The sequence below is a fragment of the Oncorhynchus tshawytscha genome, linkage group LG15 (assembly GCF_018296145.1).
Source record: "Oncorhynchus tshawytscha isolate Ot180627B linkage group LG15, Otsh_v2.0, whole genome shotgun sequence".
NCBI classification, from domain to species: Eukaryota; Metazoa; Chordata; class Actinopteri; order Salmoniformes; family Salmonidae; genus Oncorhynchus; species Oncorhynchus tshawytscha.
Window position 1 is genome coordinate 12,224,192 of NC_056443.1, and position 22,098 is coordinate 12,246,289.

Consider the following 22,098-nt stretch of genomic DNA (forward strand, 5'->3'; position numbering starts at 1 on the left):
TGGCCATGGCAGAACAGTGACATTCCTGTCTTGCAGGATATCACACACAGAACAAACAGTATGGCTGGTGGCATTGTCATACTGGAGGGGTCATGTCAGGATGAGCCTGCAGGAAGGGTACCACATGAGGGAGGAGGATGTCTTCCCTGTAACGCACAGTGTTGAGATTGCCTGCAATGACAACAAGCTCAGTCCGTTGATGGTCCAGCAACGGTGGGTTTGTGCCCATAGGTGACGTTGTTGCTGGTGATGTCTGGTGAGGCCCTGCCTTACAACAGGCCTACAAGCCCTCAGTCAGCCTCTCTCTCTCTCTCTCTCCTGGTGTATTTCGGGCAGTTGTTGTTGCCTTCCTGTATCTGTCCTACAGGTGTGATGTTCAGATGTACCGATCCTGTGCAGGTGTTACACGTGGTCTGCCACTGTGAGGACGATCAGCTGTCCATCCTGTCTCCCTGTAGTGCTGTCTTAGGCGTCTCACAGTACAGACATTGCAATTTATTGCCATGGCCACATCTGCAGTCCTCATGCCTCCTTGCAGCATGCCTAAGGCACGTTCACGCAGTTTTCATAGCTGTGACCTTAATTGCCTACCGTCTGTAAGCTGTTAGTGTCTTAACAACTGTTCCACAGGTGCATGTTCATTAATTTTTATGGTTCATTGAACAAAGATGGGAAACAGTGTTTAAACCTTTTACAATGAAGATCTGTGAAGTTATTTGGATTTTTACAAATTGTCTTTGAAAGACAGTGTCCTGGCTGAGTTTATTTATCAATTAACATCCCACTCAGCCTCGTAGACCAACACTACGTCCCAAATGGTGCCCTATTCCCTATATTGTGCACTACTTTTGACTGGGTCTCATAGTGCACTACTTTTGACCAGAGCCCTATGTAGGGAGTAGGGTGCCATATGGGGTAGAGCATAATATCTCCCATTCTTACATTTTTATATATTTTTTTACCTTGTTTTTCTCCCCAATTTCGTGGTATCCAATTGTCTCATCGCTGCAACTCCTGTACAGACTCGGGAGAGGCGAAGGTCGAGAGCCGTGCGTCCTCTGAAACACAACCCAACCAAGCTGCACTGCTTCTGGACACAATGCCCACTTAACCCGGAACCAGCTGCACCAATCTGTCAGAGGCAACACCTTGCACTTGGTGACCGTGTCAGCGTGCACTGCGCCTGGCCAGCCACAGGAGGTGCTAGTGCGTGATGGGACAAGGACATCCCTGCCGGCCAAACCCTCCCCTAACCCGGACGACACTGGGCCAATTGTGCGCCGCCCCATGGCTCTCCCGGTCGCGTCCGGCTGCAACAGAGCTTGGACTCGAACCCAGAATCTCTAGTGGCACAGCGATGCAGTGCCTTAGACCACTGCGCCACTCGGGAGGCCCCCCATTAACTATACTTCTAATGATTTCTGTGAGACTGCAAATTCATTTCTTAATGGATTCTTCTGTATTTCACACTCTAGAAATGATCCCTCTTCTTTTCCTCTTCTTATCCTCCTCTTTTCTCCGTTAGTGGCAGCTCATCTAGAGTGATGACTCTCTGTTTATCTCTGCCTCAATAACAGGTGAAGTCGGTGGGGATAGTGTTAGTGTTCTGTTATGTTGTGGTAAGTTTCAAGTTTTGTCACGTGCACAAGTACAGTGAAATGTCTTTGTTGTAAGCTCTTTCCCAACAATGCGGTAATCAAGTAAGCGGTAAGATGTTCACATTGTGTGTAGGCTATAGTATAGCTATACTATAGCCTTCCCAGACATGCAGTTAGAGCCTAGTTCTCCCCACATTAGAGGTCTTCACGGGACTCGTTCGGAAATGTGCCTGGGGCTTTCCCACCCGTATGTACACGTTTTTCATAAATACATTTTTAAAACCTAGAGAACCGTTCCGAATGGACTCGTGGACAACTATAAACGTTCCATATAGACCTGGTCGGATCAAGACCCAATCCGAGTGAGGGAAGCAGAAGAAAAGTCATTTTTTAAGCTACTTTTTTAACCGGAGCTGACACAGAGCGAATGGAGGGGGAGAGAGGTGCCTCTCTAGCAGATGGGGGAAGGGCCATACTGTGAGCAAGTGACACAGGGAGCAGGGAGGGAGAGACAACAACCAACCAAGCACACTTGTGCTTTAGTACGCTAATAGCTGTCATACAGCTAGATTATCAGATATGATTACTTAGTATCTGTCTTGACTGCATCAAACTGGGAGAAGCTAGTTAAGATAGCCTGCTAGGCTAATTAAGGCAGCATCCCACAGTTACAAATGACAACCAGTCCATTCAGAATATTAAGTAGCAGCCTACCTGTTGGCTTTTGGTCGTTGTAGTCTATCCTTCTCCTTTAACTTATTCCGTCATTTTAATTACATCTTCCATTGATTCGATATCTCAAAAATGATGCAACACACGAGGCTCTATGACTATAGCCTATTTCCGCTTTGATGACTTATGATTGGCCAACAACAAGCTACACGTGCCATGCTCCTCTCTCGTGAAAAGCAATAGCAGCAGCATAAGTTATAGAATTTCTTTCTCTCTACTGCAGCAGTCGAGGTTGGATCTCTACGGGCCCTTTTGGACAAGTCAGTTACCCAAGACCCGTGACAATCATATCAGCTCCTACCCAGACCTGTGAAATGATTTTAGAATTCTGGATCCAGATCTGTTCGGGTCCCGGATCGGGTATAGGTCGATCCGCAAAGACCTGTAACCCATATCTGTCCAATTGATATGTCTATCATCTATGGCTCATGTATTTCTATGTGGCAGTGAGAGCCCTAAATACAGTACTGGACCACTAGCCAAGCAACCAGCAGGCCGCAGAGAGAACAGCAACAACATCTCTGTGCATCTTTAATGACACCCAGTGCCAGTGCCATTTCAGATACAGCCATAGAAACAGATCTGAAATGCAGCTCTGCTCTCCCCTGCTCTGCTGCTGTACCATCGCCATGGTTACATGATTGCGGAGCAACCGTTGGACGTTGGTAGGTGAGTCGTACTGATGGGTTGGTTGGGTGTAGAGGAGAAGCAGCTGTGTGTGTTGGCTGACTGCGTGGGCTGGGCTGGTGCTAGTCTCGTCCAGTGCAAAGCCTATGGCCGCAGGCAGTTATTTTCATCCTCTAGCTTGTGTCCTCAGTAGGCTATCATATGTTTACTATAGGAGGAAGACACGCACACACACACAGTGCATATCTATTTGTTTATTACCGCACAATGTGTATTTCCATAAATCACAGATGGATTCACAATGCTCTCTCGCCTCTTTCTCTCACACTGTGTAATTACGCTCCCAGCATCACTTGTTTCTCAGCATCACTTGTTTCTCTCTACTAAAACAACTTTGCCAGATTTGACTCTCATATTAATTATCCACACTTTCAATTACCTACCTGAGAGGAATCTATGTGATAATCATTAACCAACACTAGGTTTAAGGATAGTTGGCATGTGTTAGTCAGGTTGGGTTAATCTCAGTGAGATTACTGATATCTGTGGCTTGTGGCCACTCTTGGCTCTGTGAAGACTATACAAGATGATATTGACACATCTAGATATGACATACAGGCTTTCATAGACTCCAAAACCATCTCTCCACAATGTTTTAAGCTAAGGGAAGCCTGATGAAGATAATTCAGTTGTGAATGCAACACGTGTTGGGCGAAAATTTATTGCGAAAAACAAATGTTTTTAAGACAAACAATCTGGGTACTCGGACTAGGTTGAAGATATACAGTATCAGTCAAAGTTTGGACACCTAAATTTTTACTATTTCCTACATTGTAGAATAGTAGTGAAAACATCAGAACTATGAAACAACACATGGAATCATGTTGTAACCCAAAAAGTGTTAAACAAATAACAAAATATATTTGAGATTTGTTTCTTCAAAGTAGCCACCCTTTGCCTTGATGACAGCTTTGCACACTCTTGGCATTCTCTCAACCAGCTTCACCTGGAATGCTTTTCCAACAATCTTGAAGGAGCTCCCACATATGCTGTGCACTTGTTGGCTGCTTTTCCTTCACTCTGTTGCCCAACTCATCCCAAACCGTCTCAATTGGGTTGAGATCGGATGATTGTGGAGGCCAGGTCATCTGATGCAGCACTCCATCACTCTTGGTCAAATAGCCCTTACACAGCCTGGAGGTGTGTTGGGTCATTGTCCTCTTGAAAAGCAAATGATAGTCCCACTAAGCACAAACCAGATGGGATGGCGTATCGCTGCAGAATGCTGTTGTAGCCATGCTTGTTAAGTGTGTTTTCAATTCTAAATAAATCACAGACAGTGTCACCGTCAAAGCACCATCACACCACGTCCTCCATGCTTCACGGTGGAAACCACACATGCGGAGATCATCCATTCATCTACTCTGCGTCTCACAGAAACACGGCAATTAGAACCAAAAATCTCAGTTGGACTCATAAACCGAAGGACAGATTTCCACTAGTCTAATGTCCATTGCTCATGTTTCTTTGCCCAAGCAAGTCACTTCTTCTTATTGGTGCCCTTTACTAGTGGTTTCTTTGCAGCAATTCGACCATGAAGGCCAGATTCACGCAGTCTCCTCTGAACAGTTGATGTTGAGATGTGTCTGTTACTTGAAATCTGTGAGGCATTTATTTGGGCTGCAATCTGAGGTGCAGTTAACTGTGATGAACTTATCCTCTGCAGCAGAGGTAACTCTGGGTCTTTCTTTCCTCTGGCGGTCCTCATGAGAGCCAGTTTCATCAAAGCGCTGGATGGTTTTTGCGACTGCATTTGAAGAAACTTTTAAAGTTCTTAAAATGTTCCGGGTTGTCTGACCTTCATGTCTTAAAGTAATCTTTTCTTATTTGAGCTGTTCTTGCCATAATATGGATTTATAGGGCTAATAGGGATATCTTCTGTGTACCACCCCTGCCTTGTCACAACACAACTGATTGGCTGAAATACATGAAGAAGGAAAGAAATTCCACAAATTAACAAGGCTCACCTTTTTAATTGAAATGCATTCCAGGTGACTTCCCCATGAATTCTGTTTGAGAGAATGCCAAGGGTGTGCAAAGCTGTCATCAAGGCAAAGGGTTTGATATGTTTAACATTTTTGATTTTACTACATTGGATATGTGTTATTTCACATACATTGGGGCAAAAAAGTATTTAGTCAGCCACCAATTGTGCAAGTTCTCCCACTTAAAAAGATGAGAGAGGCCTGTAATTTTCATCATAGGCCCACTTCAACTATGACAGACAAAATTAGGAAAATAAATCCAGAAAATCACATTAGTAGGATTTTTAATGAATTTATTTGCAAATTATGGTGGAAAATAAGTATTTGGTCACCTACAAACAAGCAATATTTCTGGCTCTCACAGACCTGTAACTTCTTCTTTAAGAGGCTCCTCTGTCCTCCACTCGTTACCTGTATTAATGGCACCTGTTTGAACTTGTTATCAGTATAAAAGACACCTGTCCACAACCTCAAACAGTCACACTCCAAACTCCACTATGGCCAAGACCAAAGAGCTGTCAAAGGACACCAGAAACAAAATTGTAGACCTGTACCAGGCTGGGAAGACTGAATCTGCAATAGGTAAGCAGCTTGGTTTGAAGAAATCAACTGTGGGAGCAATTATTAGGAAATGGAAGACATGGAAGACATACAAGACCACTGATAATCTCCCTCGATCTGGGGCTCCATGCAAGATCTCATCCTGTGGGGTCAAAATGATCACAAAAACGGTGAGCAAAAATCCCAGAACCACATGGGGGGGACCTAGTGAATGACCTGCTTAAGCCAGTACATGTCCAGGCCCGTCTGAAGTTTGCTAGAGAGCATTTGGATGACCCAGAAGAAGATTGGGAGAATGTCATATGGTCAGATGAAACCAAAATATAACTTTTTGGTAAAAACTCAACTCGTCGTGTTTGGAGGACAAAGAATGCTGAGTTGCATCCAAAGAACACCATACCTACTGTGAAGCATGGGGGTGGAAACATCATGCTTTGGGGTGGTTTTTCTGCAAAGGGACCAGAACGACTGATCTGTGTAAAGGAAAGAATGAATGTGGCCATGTATCGTGAGATTTTGAGTGAAAACCTCCTTCCATCAGTAAGGGCATTGAAGATGAAACGTGCCTGGGTCTTTCAGCATGACAATGATCCCAAACACACCGCCCTGGCAACGAAGGAGTGGCTTCGTAAGAAGCATAAGAAGCATCTGCATGGAGGAATGGGCCAAAATACCAGCAACAGTGTGTGAAAACCTTGTGAAGACTTACAGAAAACGTTTGACCTCTGTCATTGCCAACAAACGGTATTTAACAAAGTGTTGAGATAAACTTTTGTTGACCAAATACTTATTTTCCTCCATAATTTGCAAATAAATTCATAAAAAATCCTACAATGTGATTTTCTGGATTTTTTTTCCTCATTTTGTCTGTCATGGTTGAAGTGTACCTATGATGAAAATTACAGGCCTCTCTCATCTTTTTAAGTGGGAGAACTTGCACAATTGGTGGCTGACTAAATACTTTTTTGCCCCACTGTATTCAATGTAGAAAATAGTAAAGATAAAGAAAAACCCTTGAATGAGTTGGTGTGTCCAAATGTTTGACTCTACATGCCGTCCAAGTTGTCACAGACTAAAATAATTACTACACAATTTTTCCCAGTTAAGGTAAGCCGGATAAAGCCTCCTGCAGTCTGCCATTAGCAACTAAATTATCCTTATGTGTTCTGTGTGCAATTTTAAAATAATTGGTTCAGTTACATTGCTATGCATATGATCTATTAGAAGCAATTATTGGTTCCATGATTGTTTTTCCCAACAACAAAAAATTTCACACGAAGATTGCAGACTGGAAGCTGTGGTATCTCAACGGCCAATAAGAAGCCGCTTGGCTCGGGCTTGGCAGATGTAGAGGAGGGGAGGACCTGTGTTAGGATGATAGTGGAACAGACTCATGGAAACACACACACGCACACACACTAAAATCCACCCTTCCACACTCGATTTGCATGGGGAAAATCACCATGTAAAATGCCTTGCAAAGGTATTCACCCCCCTTGGTGTTTTTCCCTGTTTTGTTGCATTACAACTTGTAATTTAAATAGATTTTTATTTGGATTTCATGTAATGAACATTCAGAAAATAGTTCAAATTGGTGAAGTGAAAAAAATATTTTTTTCCCAAAAAATATATAAATAATTAAAACGGAAAAGTGGTGCATGCATATGTATTCACCCCCCTTGCTATGAAGCCCCTAAATAAGATCTGGTGCAGCCAATTACCTTCAGAAGTCACATAATTAGTTAGATTGCACACAGGTGGATTTTATTTAAGTGTCACATGATCTCAGCATATACAGTATATCACAAAAGTGAGTACACCCCTCACATTTTTGTAAATATTTGAGTATATCTTTTCATGTGACAACACTGAAGAAATGACAGTTTGCTACAATGTAAAGTAGTGAATGTACAGCTTGTATAACAGTGTACATTTTCTGTCCTCAAAATAAATCAACACACAGCCATTAATGTCTAAACCGCTGGCAACAAAAGTGAGTACACCCCTAAGTGAAAATGTCCAAATTGGGCCCAATTAGCCATTTTCAATCCCTGGTGTTATGTGACTCATTAGTGTTACAAGGTCTCAGGTGTGAATGGGGAGCAGGTGTGTTTGGTGTCATCGCTCTCACAATTCCTCATACTGACTGGTCACTGGAAGTTCAACATGGCACCTCATGGCAAAGAACTCTCTGAGGATCTGAAAAAAAGAATTGTTGCTCTACATAAAGATGGCCTGGGCTATACGAAGATTGCCAAGATCCTGAAACTGAGCTGCAGCACGGTGGCCCAGACCATACAGCGGTTTAACTGGACAGGTTCCACTCAGAACAGGCCTCGCCATGGTCGACCAAAGAAGTTGAGTGCACATGCTCAGCATCATATCCAGAGGTTGTCTTTGGGAAATTGACGTATGAGTGCTGCCAGCATTGCTGCAGAGGTTGAAGGGGTGGGGGGGTCAGCCTGTCAGTGCTCAGACCATACGCCATACACTGCATCAAATTGGTCTGCATGGCTGTCATCCCAGAAGGAAGCCTCTTCTAAAGATGATGCACAAGAAAGCTCGCAAACAGTTTGCTGAAGACAAGCAGACTAAAGACATGGATTACTGGAACCATGTCCTGTGGTCTGATGAGACCAAGATAAACTTATTTGGTTCAGATGGTGTCAAGCGTGTGTGGCGGCAACCAGGTGAGGAGTACAAAGACGTGTGTCTTGCCTACAGTCAAGCATGGTGGTGGGAGTGTCATGGTCTGGGGCTGCATGAGTGCTGCCGGCACTGGGGAGCTACAGTTCATTGAGGGAACCATGAATGCCAACATGTACTGTGACATACTGAAGCAGAGCATGATCCCCTCCCTTCGGAGACTGGGCCGCAGGGCAGTATTCGAATATGATAACAACCCCAAACACACCTCCAAGACGACCACTGCCTTGCTAAAGACGCTGAGGGTAAAGGTGATTGACTGGCCAAGCATGTCTCCAGACCTAAACCTCATTGAGCATCTGTGGGGCATCCTCAAATGAAAGGTGGAGGAGTGGTCTCTAACATCCACCAGCTCCGTGATGTCGTCATGGATGAGTGGAAGAGGACTCCAATGGCAACCTGTGAAGCTCTGGTGAACTCCATGCCCAAGAGGGTTAAGGCAGTGCTGGAATATGATGGTGGCCACACAAAATATTGACACTTTGGGCCCAATTTGGACATTTTCACTTAGGGGTGTACTCACTTTTGTTGCCAGCGGTTTAGACATTAATGGCTGTGTGTTGAGTTATTTTGAGAGGACAAAAAATGTACACTGTTATTCAAGCTGTACACTCACTACTTTACATTGTAGAAAAGTGTAATTTCTTCAGTGTTGTCACATGGAAAGATAAACTCAAATATTTACAGAAATGTGAGGGGTGTACTCACTTTTGTGATATACTGTATACACATGTTCTGAAAGGCCCCGGAGTCTGCAACACCACTAAGCAAGGGGCACAAACAAGCAAGCGGCACTATGAAGACCAAGGAACTCTCCAAACAGGTCAGGGTCAAGGTTGTGGAGAAGTACAAATCAGGGTTGTGTTATAAATACAATTATCTGCAACCTTGAACATTCCTCGGAGCACCATTTTTAAATCCATTATTAAAAAATGGAACGAATATGGCACCACAACAAACCTGCCAAGAGCGGGCTGCCAACCAAAACTCACGGACCAGGCAAGGAGGGCATTAATCAGAGAGGCAACAAAGAGACCAAAGATAACCCTGAAGGAGCTGCAAAACTCCACAGCGGAGATTGGAGTATCTGTCCATAGGACCACTTTAAGCCGTACACCCGATAGAGCTGAGCTTTACTGAAGAGAGGTGAGAAAAAAGCCATTGATTAAAGACAAAAATAAGCAAACACGTTTGGTGTTTGCCAAAAGGCATGTGGGAGACTCCCTAAACATATGGAATAAGGTACTCTGGTCAGATGAGACTAAAATTGAGCTTTTTGGCCATCAAGGAAAACGCTATGTCTGGCGCAAACCTAACACCTCACATAACCCCGAGAGCACCATCCCCACAGTGAAGCATGGTGATGGCAGCATCATGCTTTTGGGATGTTTTTCGTCAGCAGGGACTGGGAAACTGGTCAGAATTGAAGGAATGATGGATGGCACTAAATACAGGGAAATTCTTGAGGAGAAACCTGTTTGTCTTCCAGAGATTTGAGACTGGGACGGAGGTTCATCTTCCAGCAGGACAATGACCCGAAGCATACTGCTAAAGCAACACTCCAGAGGTTTAAGGGGAACCATTTAAATGTCTTGGATTGGCTTAGTCAAAGCCCAGAACTCAATCCAATTGAGAATCTTTGGTATGACTTAAAGATTCCTGTACACCAGCAGAACCCATCCAACTTGAAGGAGCTGGAGCAGTTTTGCCTTGAAGAATGGGCAAAAATCCCAGTGGCTAGATGTGCCAAACTTATAGAGACATACCTTGCTGCAATACTTGCTGCAAAAGGTGGCTCTACAAAGTATTGACTTTGGGGGGGGTGAATAGTTATGGACACTCAAGTTTTCAGTTTTTTTTGTTTGTTTCACAATAAAAAATATGTTGCATCTTCAAAGTGGTAGGCATGTTGTGTAAATCAAATGATACAAACCCCCCCAAAAATAAAAATATATTTTAATGATTGGTTATAAGGCAACAAAATAATAATGCCTAGTGGTTAGAGCATTGGGCCAGTAAAAAGGTTGCTGTATCGAATCCCTGAGCTGACAAGGTAAAAATCTGTTCTGCCTCTGAGAAAGGCAGTTTTAACCCACTGTTCCCCGGGCGGCCAAAGACATGCATGGTTCTATTTTGGAATTTGTGGTCTGTAGAGCTGCAGCACTAGTTTTACCAGCCCTCTCTTTCTAATCTGTAGGGAAAAGGTTAATGAACCCAGATGATCACAACACCAGGCTCTAGGGATCTGTGTGTGTGTGTGTGTGTGTGTGTGTGTGTGTGTGAGCAGGAGCGTGAGTGAGAGAGAGAGAGAGAGAGAGAGCGATGGCTTGTGCGCTGCATATATGTAGGGCTGTCCCTGACTTTATAAATCTTGGTATACCGAGTGTCATCTGTTCTTTCGACCAATCAATCAATTGGTCAAAGTTGTATCACTTGTAGGTTTTCATATATAGACACATCCTATGTGTTTTAATCAACTATATGCACTGAGCTTGTCTGATGCTTTAAGTGCTCTGTTTGATAAATAATTAAGACGCACAAATGACTAGAGGGAGTCTGACCACAATTGATTTGATTGTGCCGGGCAGGACTCAAACTGGCTGTGTTTTAAACAAATGACAGCGAGTGACTGTGTGACGAGCAACTATTGTCGCTCTCTCCTCCCTACTGCACCGTCCACCACAGAACATTAACAGTGTTTATTGTGTTGTGTGTTGCTGAAGATGCAACATAATTACAGCCATTTCTGACTGAAAAGTTATCTTGCCGAAATCCCTCATTTGTTTTGGAAAAACATTCCCTGTGCCCTCAACCCTTGCTTTCTTTATGTGAGGCATATGCATCACATGCACGTGACCAATAGGGTCTGATCTATAGCATATCATAATCACATCAATAAATTGGTTATAACAAATGCTGAACACTGTAAAACAGTGCTAAACAGGTGCTGTTAGATAACATTTTCTGACCGTTTGGAACAATGTAAACAACACTAAATAAATGATAAGCATACCAAAGAGTATGTTGTAATGTTGTTGTTTTTTAAAGCCTTTATTACCGCAAAGACTAAACAGTCGCATGCATTCGTGAATGCAATTGCCAAAATGGAATGGTTTGCTAATTATTCAAGTGCCGCATTTTTATATATAATTTTTTTTAAAAATGTAAACGCTTGATTGCATTTGAAGTCATGAATGACTCATATGCTGTGTGATGACATGAACAAATGAATGATTGATTTATACAATAGCCTATATAAGTATTGAAATATGGGCTTAAGCAAGTTACGGTATTAAGACTAAGCAGGATGCGGTCTAAGGCCTACATCTCAATGGTGGTTATACAAGGCCGCTATACTCAGCCTGCTAATGATAATGGCATTACTTATTTTTTTATTTGATTTGACCTTTATTTATCTAGGCAAGTCAGTTAAGAACAAATTCGTATGTTCAATGACGGCCTAGAAACAGTGGGTTAATTGCCTTGTTAATGATGATCATAATAGTAATAATAACTATAAGACGGAGATCAAGAAAAAGGATTGTTATTATTATAAATATATTTTTTCGGACAATTTAGAACAGTGTGAACAACACTAAAGAAATTATAAGTAATACCAGAGAGGCTGTTCTAACAAACAAAAAAAAGTGTAAAGCATAGCAAATATTAAAAACAGCCGAATTTGTGAAATTGTTTATCCGACATGTTGTGGTCTCGATCGACCAACAGCCTATCGATCAAACAATCGACTGGTTGCTTGCGGCTTGGTGCTATTAAACAAACACTCAGATCCTGCTTGTGTTCCCTGTTTATCTTATTTCTATCTATATATATATATATATGGATGATTTATAAAGCCAGGCACATTTAACTGCAACAGCTATCCAACACGGGAGAAAGCGCATTTGTATAATATTTTTTATTTGTGTGGCACCATTGTTCTTACACAATAATAACCATATACAATTTCAGTAGCACATGTCTTAGACTGATGGACCGTGCCACCCAACAGCCTCCACAGTGGATCAGTACACTCGAATCAGACAGGTGCCTTGTAGGCTACACCATGACCATTTTCTTAATTTTTTCCCCTACTGCTCGCAATCTCGATTGACCAACAGCCTATCGACTAAACAATCGACCAGTTGACTTATTGGGGTTCAGCCCTAGTGTGTGTGTGTGTGTTTGCTTGTTCCTGTGTACTAGTGTGTGTCTAGCCATACACCTGTATCCCGCTATTAATGGTCAAACACCTTTATCTCACCCTCCCATGGACTGGGCTTCACCTCGTATGGCTGCATCCCTGTTCTCTGGTCCTCTGTTCTCTATTGTCCCTCTTTCTCTCTGGTTCCTGTGTCCAGTCAGTGTGATGTTCAGTGCCTGTGTCCTCGCTCCTGCTCTGTCTCTCTGTCTGGGTGTTTGTGATGCTCAGTGGCCATGTCACCTTGCCTCTGTAGTGGCTGATCACAGGCTACAGCCCCTCTCTTTCTCCTGACGATACGCTTCGACAGATGGCATGGTCCTATCGTTCGAGAGGGAGGGAGAGTGTGTGTTTGTGCAGAGCTTGGGACTTTTCACTCTGCCTATTTAACCCTCATAATCTGACTGCTCACCTATAATGCCCGTAACACACTCTTACTGATACGTTCTTCCTCTCAGCAAAAGGCTCTTATTATTGCATATGAAATACACCTTGGGTTTGTGTGTCATGTTGACTCATAGAAATAGAACTCATTCTAGCTTTGTGGCGTCTACTACTGATGACGTCAGAAACTGAGTGGTGGCCCAGTGACTTGTCTTAGTAAAGAGTGTGTAGGGGAGAGAGGTAGAGTGAGTGTGTGGCTGAATAAAGCAGAGAACACTGTAGGTGACTCAGATCTCCCAATATAACAAAGGAAATCATTTGCTGTGCTTCCTTCGCAATGGAAATTCACTTCTTTAGCATTGTCCCAGGCTTCAGTTCCTCCAGTGACCACAGGGGGAGCTGTTGATTTGTGGAACAAGTAGTACAGACGAATAGAAACACAGCGCCTTCTTTCTTGTACCCTTGTTCATGCATACTCTGAGTTAGCCCCAATTCCACATCAACCCCCTTACCCCCAAGACACTTGTACACACTCCTATACAAGTGTCTCCCCTACCCTCACCTCACTTGAACAGAACCATGTTAAACTGGCAGTTAAGACGACCTGGGGAGGGTCTGATTTGTATTAAGGCAGTGGTCACCAAGTCGAGATCTACCACTCAGATAAAAAAAAACGACTTAATAAAAATAGCTCTTTAGGAATGAGGTTTGTGCAGCAGGTCTAATACATTATCACATCATATTGGCTATGATTGGCCTGCCAATATTGTTCTTCTCAGACCATATTATATTTCAAAACTCGTGCTTTGATAACAAAATAGATCAGTTGTTGCATCACTTGCTAGGCACAGCTGAGCATAAATTGAAATAATTCGCTTTTTTATTTTACTGGACTTGATCTGTATCCGATGGTCAGTCTCAGCGGAGGAAAGGAGAGAGCAGCAGAGTGTCTGCCTCATGTCCCCTGCTCTCTCTTTTCCTCTGGTGAGACTGAACAGAGGGGACACAGTCTTCCACCTGATGGGGCAACTGGAGTCGCACCACTTTATTTCTGCCTCATGCACGAATTCATGGTGTTCGCATGACCAGAACAAGTGAAATATTCTTCAATATTAAAATAGACACGACAAGCTGCTAATAATAAAAACGCAACATATTGATACACTTGGCTACTTCATTCTTTGCAGCTGCAGTGCTGCTTGTAGCACGAGTGGAAGTAGGGATAAGCGTATTTTATGTTTTGTAAAAGTGTTGGAGAAAGAAACTGTGACAAGGCTGAATTCTTTGATAGTTTCGTGGAAGCTGTAGGCACGTTGATATGAGCTATCCGATTGGCCAGCACAGTAGGTGCACTTGATTTAGCTCTCCTGGTCTGCCGGGTAGACGGAGTTTGTCCCTTCAGACAAATTAAACGGTTAAAAATGGGAAGACTTCGCCCACCCGGTGTGCAGGGCTTCTGGACCTACTGGACCTACCGCCAGCAGTACAAGACGAATACAAATAGATAGAGAGGTGCACAAGGCTATATCGTTGGCTTTTCTACAGAAATCAATCGACCGGTTGGTGACCACTGTATTAACTTCTTGCGTCGAGCAATCCCGTATCCGGGAGCGTAATCATAGCCTCAAGCTCATTACCATAACGCAACATTAACTATTCATGAAAATCGCAAATGAAATGAAAGAAATATATTGGCTCACAAGCTTAGCCTTTTGTTAACAACACTGTCATCTCAGATTTTCAAAATATGCTTTTCAACCATAGCTACACAAGCATTTGTGTAAGAGTATTGATAGCTAGCATAGCATTAAGCCTAGCAATTCAGCAGGCAACATTTTCACAAAAACAGGAAAGCATTCAAATAAAATCATTTACCTTTGAAGAACTTCGGATGTTTTCAATGAGGAGACTCTCAGTTAGATAGCAAATGTTCAGTTTTTCCAAAAAGATTATTTGTGTAGGAGAAATCGCTCTGTTTTGTTCATCACGTTTGGCTAAGAAAAAACCCCAGAAAATTCAGTCATTACAACGCCAAACTTTTTTCCAAATTAACTCCATAATATCGACAGAAACATGGCAAACGTTGTTTAGAATCAATCCTCAAGGTGTTTTTCACATATCTATTCGATGATAAATCATTCGTGGCAGTTTGGTTTCTCCTCTGAACCAAATGGAAAAATGCACGCAGCTGGAGATTATTCGACGGGGGACACCAAGCGGGCACCTGGTAAATGTAGTCTCTTATGGTCAATCTTCCAATGATATGCCTACAAATACGTCACAATGCTGCAGACACCTTGGGGAAACGACAGAAAGTGTAGGCTCATTCCTGGCGCATTCACAGCCATATAAGGAGACATTGGAACACAGCGCCTTCAAAATCTGTGACATTTCCTGTTTGAAATTTCATCTTGGTTTCGCCTGTAGCATCAGTTCTGTGGCACTCACAGATAATTGCAGGTTTGGAAACGTCGGAGTGTTTTCTTTCCAAAGCTGTCAATTATATGCATAGTCGAGCATCTTTTCGTGACAAAATATCTTGTTTAAAACGGGAATGTTTTTTTTTTTATCCAAAAATTAAAAGAGCGCCCCCTATATCGAAGAAGTTAAGGGCTCATGAAAAGGCTCTCCACAATCTATCCATCCAGCCATTCCTTCTCCCTGTCCATATTAGAGCCTGTCTTCAGCAGTTTGTCTCTTCTCTCTTCTCCCTATTTACCTGAGGGCGTCTGCTGCTCACCTCCCCTGATGTTACCTGTCAGAGTAGCCACTGAGGACAGACAAACGTAATAGGCGGCTGGCCAGTGATGTGTATAAAGAGAGAGTGGTTCGTCAGGTGTGTGAGAGTAGTAGAGTGTGATTAATCAGTATCATCTCTCTCTAGTGTTCCACTCTGTTGCAGTTGTCAAGAATGTGTCAAACCCTACATACAGCCCTCCCTAAAGCCCACACCATATCTGTCACACACACCTCATGTTCCCCACGCCTCACCTAATCAATCGGGTTATATGTTCATGATCCCATATGGCATCCATCAGCGTGATAACAAATTATATTACACCTGGTCTATATTAACCCAGGTTGACACATGATGGACATGTAGAGGTAATTAGAAGGACGTATGGTTAACAAGGCAACAAATTACTGTATTTTTTCATTCGCTGTATGTATGGCTTATAGGTCCTTGTGGGAAACATGTTGTGCATGAGAAGATGCATATACAGTTGAAGTCGGAAGTTTACATACACTTAGGTTGGAGTCATTAAAACTCGTTTTTCAACCACTCCACAAATTTCTTGTTAACAAACTATAGTTTTGGCAAGTCAATTAGGACATCTACTTTGTGCATGACAGAAGCTTCTGATAGGATAATTGACATAATTTTTAATAATAAAAAAATGAAACCTATTATTCTGACATTTCACATTCTTAAAATAAAGTGGGGATCCTAACTGACCTAAGACAGGGAATTTCTGCTCGGATTAAATGTCAGGAATCGTGAAAAACTGACTAACACAAAGGGTACAGGAGATATGCTTGTTCAAAGTCTGGAATTTGGTGTCTGAGATATCATATGTGACTAAAAGAACATAAGTATTAGGGTTTAATATTTTCCAGGTATTTTACAAATGTTACATCCCGAGAATAATTCACCTTTCTTCCGGGTAACCCGGTATTTCCCGCCAAAACCGGAAGTGTCATTGAAAGCATTATAAATCATATAAATATGTCTGGATTTTATTAGAGCTTTGCTCAGCATGGAAATTTTTACCTGATGCTTCCTGAGTCTGATGAGACTTATATATTATATTATATATTAAATACACAGCATATATATTATATATTAAATACACATATATATTAAATACACTGCTCAAAAAAATAAAGGGAACACTAAAATAACACATCCTAGATCTGAATTAATGAAATATTCTTATTAAATAGTTTTTTCTTTACATAATTGAATGTGCTGACAACAAAATCACACAAAAATGATCAATGGAAATCAAATTTATCAACCCATGGAGATCTGAATTTGGAGTCACACTCAAAATTAAAGTGGAAAACCATACTACAGGCTGATCCAACTTTGATGTAATGTCCTTAAAACAAGTCAAAATGAGGCTCAGTGTTTGTGGCCTCCACGTGCCTGTATGACCTCCCTACAATGCCTGGGCATGCTCCTGATGAGGTGGCGGATGGTCTCCTGAGGGATCTCCTCCCAGACCTGGACTAAAGCATCCGCCAACTCCTGGACAGTCTGTGGTGCAATGTGGCGTTGGTGGATGGAGCGAGACATGATGTCACAGATGTGCTCAATTGGATTCAGGTCTGGGGAACGGGTGGGCCAGTCCATAGCATCAAGGCCTTCCTCTTGCAGGAACTGCTGACACACTCCAGCCACATGAGGTCTAGCATTGTCTTGCATTAGGAGGAACCCAGGGCCAACCAGCATATGGGCTCACCAGGCTCGGTACCCAATGGGCTCAGCACATGGAGGGGTCTGAGGACCCACCACCAAACCGGTCATGCTGGAGGATGTTGCAGGCAGCAGAACATTCTCCACGGCGTCTCCAGACTCTGTCACGTCTGTCACGTGCTCAGTGTGAACATGTTTTCATCTGTGAAGAGCACAGGGCGCCAGTGGCGAATTTGCCAATCTTGGTGTTCTCTGGCAAATGCCAAACGTCCTGCACGGTGTTGGGCTGTAAGCACAACCCCCAACTGTGGACGTCGGGCCCTCATACTACCCTCATGGAGTCTGTTTCTGACCGTTTGAGCAGACACATGCACATTTGTGGCCTGCTGGAGGTCATTTTGCAGGGCTCTGGCAGTGCTCCTCCTGCTCCTCCTTGCACAAAGGCGGAGGTAGCGGTCCTGCTGCTGGGTTGTTGCCCTTCTACGGCCTCCTCCACGTCTCCTGATGTACTGGCCTGTCTCCTGGTAGCACCTCCATGCTCTGGACACTACGCTGACAGACACAGCAAACCTTCTTGCCACAGCTCGCATTGATGTGCCATCCTGGATGAGCTGCACTACCTGAGCCACTTGTGTGGGTTGTAGACTCCGTCTCATGCTACCACTCGAGTGAAAGCACCGCCAGCATTCAAAAGTGACCAAAACATCAGCCAGGAAGCATAGGAACTGAGAAGTGGTCTGTGGTCACCACCTGCAGAACCACTCCTTTATTGGGGGTGTCTTGCTAATAGCCTATAAATCCCACCTGTTGTCTATTCCATTTGCACAACAGCATGTGGAATTTATTGTCAATCAGTGTTGCTTCCTAAGTGGACAGTTTGATTTCACAGAAGTGTGATCGACTTGGAGTTACATTGTGTTGTTTAGGTGTTCCCTTTATTTTTTTGAGCAGTGTACATTTTTTGAGCCCAACATTAATGACATTTAACGAGCCCGATCCCCAAAAAAAGCCCAAATGATCTTGCTGTTATCCAATACATACATGATATAGGCTACTGCACATTACGCACAACAGAAAAACAGAAAATTCCATAGATGTAGCCAGCAATATGCTCTCTTGAGTACATAAATGAAACCTGCTCCAGCACCAGGAATTGCGCACATCATTCAAATAATGCTAAAGCAGAAGATAACATGCGTCTCTGGTTCAGCACATTGCCTACAAAGTTACAAGTACAGGCTAGCGAATTGGGATTTTAATTTGGAAATATATTATGGCCTATTTGTATAATTAGTAGGCTTACGCATACAGTATATAGCTTTAATAATATTTCCCCTAATGTTATTAGCCTACCTCTTTCTCTTTCTATCGTTGCTTCATTCATTCCTTGCCTTTCAACAGGTAAATGCAATACGTTTTGTTGTCCATATCTTCATCATTCTAATAACGTCCTTTAATAATATAGGACTAGAATTAGAGGCAGATGGCTTTCACTTCTCTTCACAAACATTGAATGTTTATGGGCCTGAATAAATAACTGCTATAGCCTACCGCCATCGCAGGTTCGCTCTTCTTTTGGCTGCCGTGTTTAACATTCATCAAAAATGAGCTTGTGTCCCTCTTCGAATTGTCTATTGGTATAAGAAATGCAAAAGAGCTAAGTAATGTTTTTTTAATGAGAGGCCAGCGGAGCACAGGTGCTTGCGTATTGCGCATGAGACAGAGGCTATAAGCTTATTATGCATAATCCATCATTATTTAGCTAAATAAAAGGCTTATACTGCATTGAATGTATTACCCGAAAGAAGTAGGCTAGGACATCTATATATATGATTGTATATCAATCAAGAACAGGATTATCTATTTTGGATGCAATTTAAATAGAGTTTAATGGAGAGAGAGAGAAAGACTGAAAGTGCTCACACGTGCATTGATTCAAAGCAACGATTTTCAAGTGATAGGCTGATTAAAAAATCTGCAGCGGCAATTAAAGAAATATATCTTTGCAATTAAAAAATAATATGATCCCCCGAAAGCCAGATGGAGGCAAGACTTCAGTCCTTATATTACCTATCACAAGAAAAGAAAGTTAACATGATGAGATGATTGGTCTACATGCATTGTGAACTGCGTTGCATACGGCGATGGGCTGTCTGTCCCCACCCTGAGTGTTGATTCATCATGCAGAGGCCGAAGCAAAGCCAGATTTAGACATCACATATCATTTAGCAGGTCCATTTCAAGCTATGCTGTTCATATAGATAATTTACTGGGTTCTCAGTTATTTATCCTGGTCAAAGGGAGTGGTTTTGGGCAGTAAATCTCGGTAACCGGGTTCCCACCATTCAACCCTTGTACGTATGTACACTACCGTTCAAAAGTTTGGGGTCACTTAGAAATGTCCTTGTTTTTGAAAGAAAAGAAAATAACATGAAATTGAAAAGAAGTACAGTGTAGACATTGTTAATGTTGTAAATGACTATTGCAGCTGGAAACGGTAGATTTTTTAATGGAATATAAGCGTACAGAGGCCCATTTATCAGCAAACATCACTCCTGTGTTCCAATGTCACACTGTGTTAGCTAATCCAAGTTTATCATTTTAAAAGGCTAATTGATCATTAGAAAACTGTTATGCAATATGTTACCCACGGATGGACTTCATTGCTGATGTAGAGCTTCATAATCTGTACTGTAATTTCCATGGCTTTTGAAGATATTATGCATGGTTTAGATGATATGTCTATGTGCAGAGAACATACTGAAAGAGTAAGATGGCACTAAAATTGTTATCAGTATTTTTTAAAAATATAGATTAGTGCTGAATATTTGAATGAATGTGGAGAGTAGATGTAGTTGAATGACTATGGTTGTAGATGAAGTAAGAAGCATCAGTCTGCATAACCACAGCAACTCGCCCAAGCCTCCCCCATTTCTCCTTCACCCAAATCCAGATAGCTAATGTTCTGAAAGAGCTGCAAAATCTGGCCCCCTCAAATCAGCCGGGCTAGACAATCTGGACCCTCTCTTTCTAAAATGATCTGCCAAAATTGTTGCAACCCCTATTACTAGCCTGTTCAACCTCTCTTTCGTGTCGTCTGAGATTCCCAAACATTGGAAAGCTGCCGCGATCATCCCCCTCTTCAAAGGTGGAGAGACACTAGACCCAAACTGCTACATGCGTATATCTTTCTTACCCTGCCTTTCTAAGGTCTTCGAAAGCCAAGTTAACAAACAGATTACCAACCATTTCAAATCCCACCGTATCTTCTCCGCTATGCAATCTGGTTTCAGAGCTGGTCATGGGTGCACCTCAGCCACGCTCAATGTCCTAAACGATATCAGAACCGCCATCGATAAGAGACATTACCGTGCAGCTGTATTCATCGATCTGGCCAAGGCATTCGACTCTGTCAATCACCCCATTCTTATCGGCAGACTAAACAGTCTTGCTTTCTCAAATGATTGCCTCGCCTGGTTCATTAACTACTTCTCTGATAGAGTTCAATGTGTCAAATCGGAGGGCCTGTTGTCTGGACCTCTGGCAGTCTCTATGGGGGTGCCACAGGGTTAAATTCTCAGGCCGACTCTCTTCTCTGTATACATCCATGATGTCACTCTTGCTGCTGGCGATTCTTTGATCCACCTCTACGCAGACGACACCATTCTGTGTATTTCTGGCCCTTCTTTGGCCACTGTGTTAACTAACCTCCAGACGAGCTTCAATGCCATATCTATCCTTCCGTTACCCCCAACAGCCCTTAAAAAGTAAAACTAAATGCATGCTCTTCAACCGATCGCTGCCCGTCCAGCATCACTACTTTGGACGGTTCTGACTTAAAATATGTGGACAACTACAAATACCTAGGTGTCTGGTTAGACTGTAAACTCTCCTTCCAGACTCTCATCAAACATCTACAATCCAAAATTAAATCTAGAACTGGCTTCCTATTTCGCAACAAAGCCTCCTTCACTCATGCTGCCAAACATACCCTCGTAAAACTGACCATCCTACCAATCCTCGACTTCGGCGATGTCATTTACAAAATAGCCTCCAACACTCTACTCAACAAATTGGATGCAGTCTATCACAGTGCCATTTGTTTTGTCACCAAAGCCCCATATACTACCCACCACTGTTACCTGTACGCTCCCGTTGGCTGGCCCTCGCCTCATACTTGTCGCCAAACCCACTGGCTCCAGGTCATCTACAAGTCTCTGCTAGGTAAAGCCTCGCCTTATCTCAGCTCACTGGTCACCATAGCAACACCCACCCATAGCACGCGCTCACGCGCTCCAACAGGTATATCTCACTGGTCACCCCCAAAGCCAAATCTTCCTTTGGCCGCCTTTCCTTCCAGTTCTCTGCTGCCAATGACTGGAACGAACTGCAAAAATCACTGAAGCTGGAGACTCATATCTCCCTCACTAGCTTTAAGCACCAGCTGTCAGAGCAGCTCACAGATCACTGCACCTGTACATATCCCATCTGTAAATAGCCCATCCAACTACCTCATCCCCATAATGTATTTATTTATCTTGCTCCTTTGCACCCCAGTATCCCTACTTGCACATTCATCTTCTGCACATCAATCACTCCAGTGTTTAATTGTTATATTGTAATTACTTTGCCACCATGGCCTATTTATTTACCTTTTCTACTGTATTATTGACTGTATGTTTGTTTATTCCATGCGTAAGTCTGTGTTGCCGTATGTGTGGAACTGCTTTGCTTTATTCTTGGCCAGGTCGCAGTTGTAAATGAGAACTTGTTCTCAACTAGCCTACCTGGTCAAATAAAGGTGAAATACATGTATTTTTATTT

At 42.8% G+C, this 22,098-nt stretch overlaps 1 protein-coding gene across 1 annotated transcript in view; it reads left to right on the forward strand.

Annotated features, from left to right (window-relative positions):
* LOC112214424 (TBC1 domain family member 22B) overlaps nucleotides 1–22,098 on the forward strand; it is a 201,203-nt gene that overhangs the window by 65,017 nt on the left and 114,088 nt on the right. The gene's annotated exons all lie outside the window — the stretch shown is intronic.